This window comes from Fukomys damarensis, unplaced genomic scaffold (genome assembly GCF_012274545.1).
Source record: "Fukomys damarensis isolate Sample0158 unplaced genomic scaffold, DMR_v1.0_HiC HiC_scaffold_16, whole genome shotgun sequence".
In the NCBI taxonomy this organism is placed as follows: Eukaryota; Metazoa; Chordata; class Mammalia; order Rodentia; family Bathyergidae; genus Fukomys; species Fukomys damarensis.
Window position 1 is genome coordinate 118,565,688 of NW_022900928.1, and position 7,769 is coordinate 118,573,456.

A 7,769-nucleotide genomic window follows, 5' to 3' on the forward strand; every position below is an offset into this window, starting at 1 on the left:
CAAAAGTATCACAATGAGGGAATATTTACCATATACAATTTTCTGGTTTGTTTTAGATTTTGTTATATGATCACAAATATACTTCATGCAATTAAAGGTGGGAAATTAATAGTTATCAGAAGCTGGGTGTGGTGGCGTACGCCTGCAATCCCAGCACTCAGGAGGCTGAGGCAGGAGGACTGCTGTGAATTTGAGACCAGTCTGGGCTACATAGTGAGTTCCAGGTCAGTCTCCACTACACAGTGAGACCCTGTCTCAAAAAAACAAAAAAAAGAGTTATCACAGGGCCTGGGGATTTGGCTCGATGGTTCTACCACCTGGCTCACATGCACAAGGGCTGAAGTTTGATCCCCAATACCAAAAAACAAAGAAACAAAATAGTTATCACACTTTGTCATGCTATTGTTATTGCAGATTTTACTACTTTAACCAAAGTGACATAATTGTTCTAATTAGTGTTCTTAGAATGTCAAGACTGAGGTTTCCTAAGTGTCATAAACAATACCATAGGCCAGTGCCAAAGAACAAGGGAGTAGGCCAAATAGGCATTAACTTTTCATCCCCAATAAATTGAAGAGATCTTGCAACAGACTCAAAATCCAAAAGCCAGCTACACCTGGAAGACATTACTGAGAAGTAGTCATTTCCTAAGGGTTCTAAATACTAGCAATAAAGCTACCTGTTATAAGGAATTTACAACCATCAACCCAGGAATTAAACTAAAAATAATAGAAAATGAGAAGACACTGAAGCAAGATGAGACCACAGACTTCCAGCTCACAAAGGGCAAACTCAGGGCAATGAATGAATTATTTGAAAGCTACCTACCTGGACTCTCTGAAGTGGTAACAGTGGGAGTAACAAAGCTGATGAATGAGGCTCTGGAAAAAATCAAATCAAAAATAATTTCTCAGAAAAAAAATAATTTCTCAGATATCTACAGAGATAGTGACCATAATGAAAGACAAGGTTAGTGATGCTAGAGCAGATACAGATTAAAAAAGAAAGAAAGAAAGAAAAGAAAGAGAACAGAGGAGCTTAGGAAAATGATGGAAACTATGAACACCCACATAGGAAAGAAATGGAATCCATGAAGCAGATTCAAACAGATATCCAGGAGATTAAAATTCCATTGAAAATATATGCAGCAGGATGAGCCAATGTGAGGACAGATATCAGACATTTAAGACAGAGTTGTGGTTAGTGATCATAAAATGAAAGATTTCTTAAAAATAGCAAGAGACTGGGCTGGAGATTTAGCTCAGTGGTGCTGCTACCTGCCTCACAAGTGCAAGGTCCTGAGTTGGATCCTGGCACCTCCTCCAAAAAAAAAAAAGATTTCAAAAATAGCAAAGGGCCACAAAAACAGCAATCCAATAGTTGCTGGGTGATGCAAAGGAGAATAACATAAGATTGATTGAAGTCCATATAAAAACAAGAGATTGTGCAAATGACATAAACAACCTATTCACAGAAGTAATGGCAGAAAATTTCCCACCCATGGAATAGGAATTTGACAATTTGACAAATAAATAAGTGAGGTACTTAGAACTCCAATTACTCATGACCCAAAACAAAACAAAAAACAGCAATGAAAAACCAAATAAAACCCTACACCAATACATGTAATAGTCAAGATTCCAGAAATTCAACAGAACAGAATATTAAAAGCTATTAGAAAAACAAAACAAATGCCTATTAAGGAAAGCTCATTAGAATCATGGCAGACTTCTCAACACAAATCCTCAAGTTAAGGAGAGCTTGGAGTGAAATATTTCAAGCCCTAAAAGAAAACAGCCTCTAGCCTCTATCTTTCAAAATTGATGGAGAAAGAAGATACTTCCATGATGAACACCTGAAAAAATTTATGACCATCAAACCAAAACTCAAAAATGTTCTGAAAGACATTCTAGAAAGACATAATGAGGACTACAACTCCATGAACCCCAACAAAATAAATCAATTAAACGGAGCAATTAAACAGAGGGGGAAAAAAAGGGAACCAACAATGGGAAAATAACATGACAAGGATAAGTCAATACATATCCATTATAAACCATCAATGTAAATGATCTCAATACACCAGTCAAAAGAAACAGGTAGAATGGATCAAGAAGCAAGATCCAACAATATGCCATATACAAGAGACACACTTAATTCAAGAAGAAATTCATAGACTGAAAGTCAGAGGATGGAAAACAATAGTCTGTGTGACAGTAAACAGGAAAAAAGCAACTATTCTATTTTCAGACAAAGTGTATTTTAAGCCAAGAGTGATTAAGAGAGACAAAGAAGGTCACTATATCTTTGTAAAGAGAACAATCCAAAAGACAGAGATAACAGTCATAAATATATTTGCACCAAATACCACTGCACCCAATAGTATAAAAAAAATAATGGACATGAAAAAATCAAATAAGCCCTAGTACAATTAAAATGGAAGACCTGATTATCCCCAGTGTCATAACTAGACAGATCAACTACACAAAAAAATCAACAAAGAAATAGAACCTCACTAAACTTTTGAACAAATGGTCTTAGTAGATGTCTACAGAGTACTCTACCCCACAGCATCAGAATACACATTCTTCTCAACTGCATCTGAAATTTCTTCAAAACAGACCACATACTAGTTCATAGAATATGCTTAAGTGAATGCAAAGGAATTGAAATTATCCCATGCATATTATCAGACCATAATGTAGAGAAATTGGAAATCAATGGCAAAAGAAATCCAAGAACTTCATAAACACATGGAAATTAAGTAACACCCTCCTGAAAAAATTATGGGTCCCAAAAGAAATTAAAGAAATTAACATTGTGAAGTGGGAAGAAAGGGGCTAAAGGTGTAGGGAAGGTGGGAGGGGTAGGGGAAGGGTAATAAAGGAAGAAAAAAAAATGTGAGATAATGAAAAGATGGAAATAAAGTGTTTGTAGATGGGGAGGGGAGGAGGGGGTGAAGGGAGGGCAAGGACAAGGGGAAAAAATGAGAACTAAGACCTGTCATGTAGAGGTACAAGATCCCAACAATGAATGTAACTACTGTATCCCTAAAATGTACCAATAAACTCAATTAAAGCTAAAAAAAAAAAGAAATTAGATATTTTCTACAATTAAACAATAATGTCAATACAACATACTGCAACTTATGGAATGCAATGAAAGAAATCCTATGAGGGAAATTTATAGCAGTGAATTCCCAGATCAGAAAAACAGGGTGACCTTAAATAAACAACCTAACATTGAACTTCAAGTTTCTAGAAAAAGAAGAGCAACTCAATTCCAAAGTTTGTATGTGGGAGGAAACTATAAAAATCAGAGCAGAAATTAATGTAATGGTGACTAAGAAAACAATACATAGGGAAGGGTGAAGCAGGTGAAGGGAGGGCAGGAATATGGGAAAAAAACAAGAACCAAGACATATCATGTAAAGGTACAAGATCCCAATGATAAATGTAACTGTATTCTTCGCTTTAAATGTATGAATAAACTTAATGGGGGAAAAAAACCAAAAAATCAGTAAATCGAAGAGTTGGTTCTTTGAAAGATTAAATAAAATTGACAAACCCCTCAGCCAACCTTATCAAAAAAAAGGAAAGACTCTCCAGGCATGGTGGTGCACGCCTGTAATTCCAGCACTTGGGAGGCTGAGGCAGAAGGATCTCTGTGGGTTCAAGATCAGCATGGGCTACATAGTGAGTTCCAGGGCAGTCTCAACAACATAGTGAGACCCTGTCTCAAAAAAAAAAAAAAAAAAGGAAAGACTCAAGTTCATGCAATTAGGAATGAAAAAGGTGAAATAATAACAAATCCTGCAGAAATCCAGAAGATTATCAATACCTACTTTGAGAACCTGTATTCTAAAAAGATGGAAATCACAGAAGAAATGAGCAGGTTCCTAGATAGATATAATTTACTGAATCAAGAAGATATAAAAATTCTAAGTAAAGCAGTATCAGTCAGTGAAATTGAAAATGTAATTAAAAACCTACAAACAGAGGAAAGCCCAGGCCCTGATCGATTCGTTGCCAAATTCTACAAGAAATTTAGAGAAGATCTAATGCTGCTGCTCCTCAAACTCTTTAATGAAATTGAAAGGGAAGCAATACTCCCAAATTCATTCCTAGAAGCAAGCATTACCCTGATACCAAAACTAGAGAAAGATCCAACCAAAAAAAGAGAACTATAGGCTAATCTTCCTAGTGAACATAGATTCAAAAATCCTCAGTAAGAAGCTGGCAAACAGTGCAGCAAATCAAGATTATACATCACGACCAAGTAGGATTCATCCTGGGGATGAAGGGATGGTTCACAATATGCAAATCAATAAATGTAATACACTATATTAAAAGAGCCATGGACAAAAGCTGTATGATTATCTCAATAGATGCAGAAAAAGTGTGTGACAAAATGCAAAACGCTTTCATGATTAAAAAAAAAAAAAAGCTATAGAAGGGGCCAGGGATTTAGCTCAGTGGTTCTGTTGCCTGCCTCCCAAGTGCAAGGACTGGAGTTCAATCTTCAGTAGCCCCCCCCCAAAAAAAAAACCTACAGAAAATTGGAATAGATGGCCTTTATCTCAGTCTGATAAAAAGCCATCTATAACAAACCAACAGCCAATGTCATACTAATGGACACAACCTGAAAGCTTTCACTCTAAAATCAGGAATAAGACAAGGATGTCCACTATCACCACTCTTATTCAATATAGTTCTGGAAACACAAGCCAGAGCAATTAGATGAGAAAGAAATAAGGATAGGAAAGGAAGAAGTTAAATTATCATTATTTGCAGTTGATATGATCCTCTACATAGGAGACCCCAAAAACTCCACCAAAAGACTTCAGATTTAATAACCAAATTCAATCATGTATCTGGAATCAGGGTCACATTCAAAAACCAATAACATTCCTGTATACAAGTAACAAACTCACCAAGAGAAATTATGGAAACTATGTCTTTCACAATAGCACCTAACAAAATGAAATACCTAAGAATTAATCTAAGAAGGAAGCAAAAGATCTTTGCATGAAGAACTTTAAAAAAGATCAAGCTGGGCATGGTGGTGTATGCCTGTAATCCCAGCACTTGGGAAGCTGAGGCAGGAGGATTGCTGTGAGTTTGAGATCAGACTGGGTTACATAGTGAGTTCCAGGGCCATCTCAACTACACAGTGAGACCCTATCTCAAAAATAATAATAATAATTAATAAATAAATAATAAAAAAGATCAATGAAGATATCAGACAATGGAAAGATATCCCTTGTCTTGGGTAGGGCAAACAAATATAGTGAAAATGGTCATACTTCCAAAATTATTATACAGATTTAATTCAATCCCAATCAAAATAATAATAATGTATTTCACAAAATTAGAGAAAACAACTCTAAAATTCATTTGGAACCAGAAGAGACAGAATAGCAAAAGCAATTCTGGGCAACAAAAGCAAGGCAGGGAGCATCACAATCCCTGACTTGAAATTATACTACAAAGCTACTGTGATAAAAACGGCATGGCGCTGCAGCAAAAAAACAACAACAAAACGCCAGACCTGAGGATCAATAGAACAGATTAGAAGATGCAGAAACAACTCCAAATACAGTCAGCCACCTTGAGTTTGACAAAAGAACCAAACATCTTCAGTGGAAGAAAGATAGCCTCTTTAATAAATGGTGCTGGGAAAACTGGCTTTCCACATGCTGAAGATTAAAACTAAACCCATACCTTTTGCTGTGCACTAAACTAAAATAGAAATGGATCAAAGATCTAAATATTAGGCCCCCCCAAAGGGCATGCCTGCCCCTGTGGAGACCACAGGATGTGTGCCTGATCTCTGGCATGAGAGATTTCTGCCCAGGAGCCCTGAACAACTGGAGGAGGTAAGGAGGCCCTGCCCAGTGTAACACAAAGAGAATGAAAGAAACAGATTATCTTGAAAGCATTAATGAAGACATGTTTGTGAAACAGGATCTGACAACCACTTAGTGATGATGGACAATGGAACTGTAAATATTTTGTTAACAGCCTCTTTGAGAAGCTCAGAAGGTTGGAGCCAAATGCTACTCCCACACTGAACAGAAGAAGCAGGTAGATGTAAGAATAAAATAATGGAAAAATGGATTCACAGTCAATGATGATTTTAGAAGTTATTCTGATAGTGCAAGTCAGCGGTTTCTGAACTCCACCAAAAAAGGGGAGTTACCAGCTGGCCCAAGTACAGTGGTGTTTACAAAAGGTGAATTACCTTCAGAATTACAGGGTATTCAAATGAGAACCAAGACCTGTCATGTAAAGGTACAAGATCACAATGATGAATGTAACTGCACTGTATACCTAAAATGAACCAGTAAACTCAATGAGAGAGAAAAAAAGAATTACAGGGTATTCAAATGAGAACCAAGACCTGTCATGTAAAGGTACAAGATCACAATGATGAATGTAACTGCACTGTATACCTAAAATGAACCAGTAAACTCAATGAGAGAGAAAAAAAGAATTACAGGGTATTTTTGATAAAGAGGTGGTGGATCTTAAATTTAAAGATAAGAAAAATGAAGCATGTATGTCCACGAAGCTTGCGTTCCAGCCCTTCTCAGGGCAGGGGCACAGACTGGGAAATGCCACACCAAAAATTGTTTCTAAAATAAAGACTATTGAAGTTGAAAGTAAAATTAATTTATCTGCTGTTTCACTAAACAACTTCGAGCCCATCACATAATTCAGGTATGGTTAGCCAATGGGAGAGGACAGTCCAGAAATTTAACATTTCTCATAGGGTAAGCCACATCAAACATTCATTGAGAAAAACCACGGGTCTCTAGAAGTCCGCCCTTCTGCCCGGCAATGGTACCTCCTTTCAGCAGATCTCTGGATGAAATGGTCACTGTGGAAGAAGCAGATATACAGAATGCTGTAATCCATCAGAAACTCAAAAACACTGCAGAGCCTGTGGAGAACTTTCCTAGGGTTGGTTTCTGAGAGACTGGAAACTTTGCAGAAACATGACGGGTGGAAGTGGACATACAAAAATGGGAGAAGGGAGAAGTCAGATTTGCTGTTGTTACAGGGCCAAGCAGTTGAAACTGTAGAGATGCACCACACTCTGGATTAAATGGAATCCTTTTTTATCACAGACAGCATTCCAGAGGGGGCTCAGGCCTCCAAAAACTGAATAAAGGCAAGCCAGTTTGTATGGTCCTTTTAGGGCTTTTTTATTTGGGAGGGTTGGGGGGAGCACAAGCAGAGTTCACAGGAGAAGAACTTTGCTAAGTCAGTGGGGGTCAGAGGCAGTTTTACATAGTTTAGTTAAAACAAAGTATACACTGTTGGGTAGTCTTGTTTAGAAGGTAGCAAAGATAACAGAGTTGCAGACTCACACAGGATGCAGTGGTTGGTCTGTTAAGCATTAACTGAGGGAACTGTCAAGGGGGAAGGGGCAGGCAGGGACACAAATTGAGTCAGTTTGGCTATCACACTGGACTTTGGGATCTGGTGATATTTAATTCTCTCCTGAGCATGGGATTTTTAATAATTACAAGTTAGGAAAGTCACTATGACTAGAAGCTTTGTTGTATTTTTTTTTCCAAAAGGCTACTGAGAAAGAAAAATATACTTGTTTTCAAATACCAATTAATCAACATAAAATATATTAAGTAACTATCTTTTTTTTTTGGTACTGGGGATTGAACTCAGGACCTTGTGTTTACGAGGAAGATGGCAGAACCACTGAGCTAAATCCCCAGCCTAAAACAAGGGTGTTTTGGTTTTTGT

General features: G+C 37.3%; 1 pseudogene; it reads left to right on the forward strand.

The window, feature by feature from the left end:
• The first annotated feature begins 5,776 nt into the window (after window positions 1-5,776).
• LOC104853737 lies at window positions 5,777-7,526 on the forward strand (annotated as a pseudogene).
• Window positions 7,527-7,769: the final 243 nt, after the last annotated feature.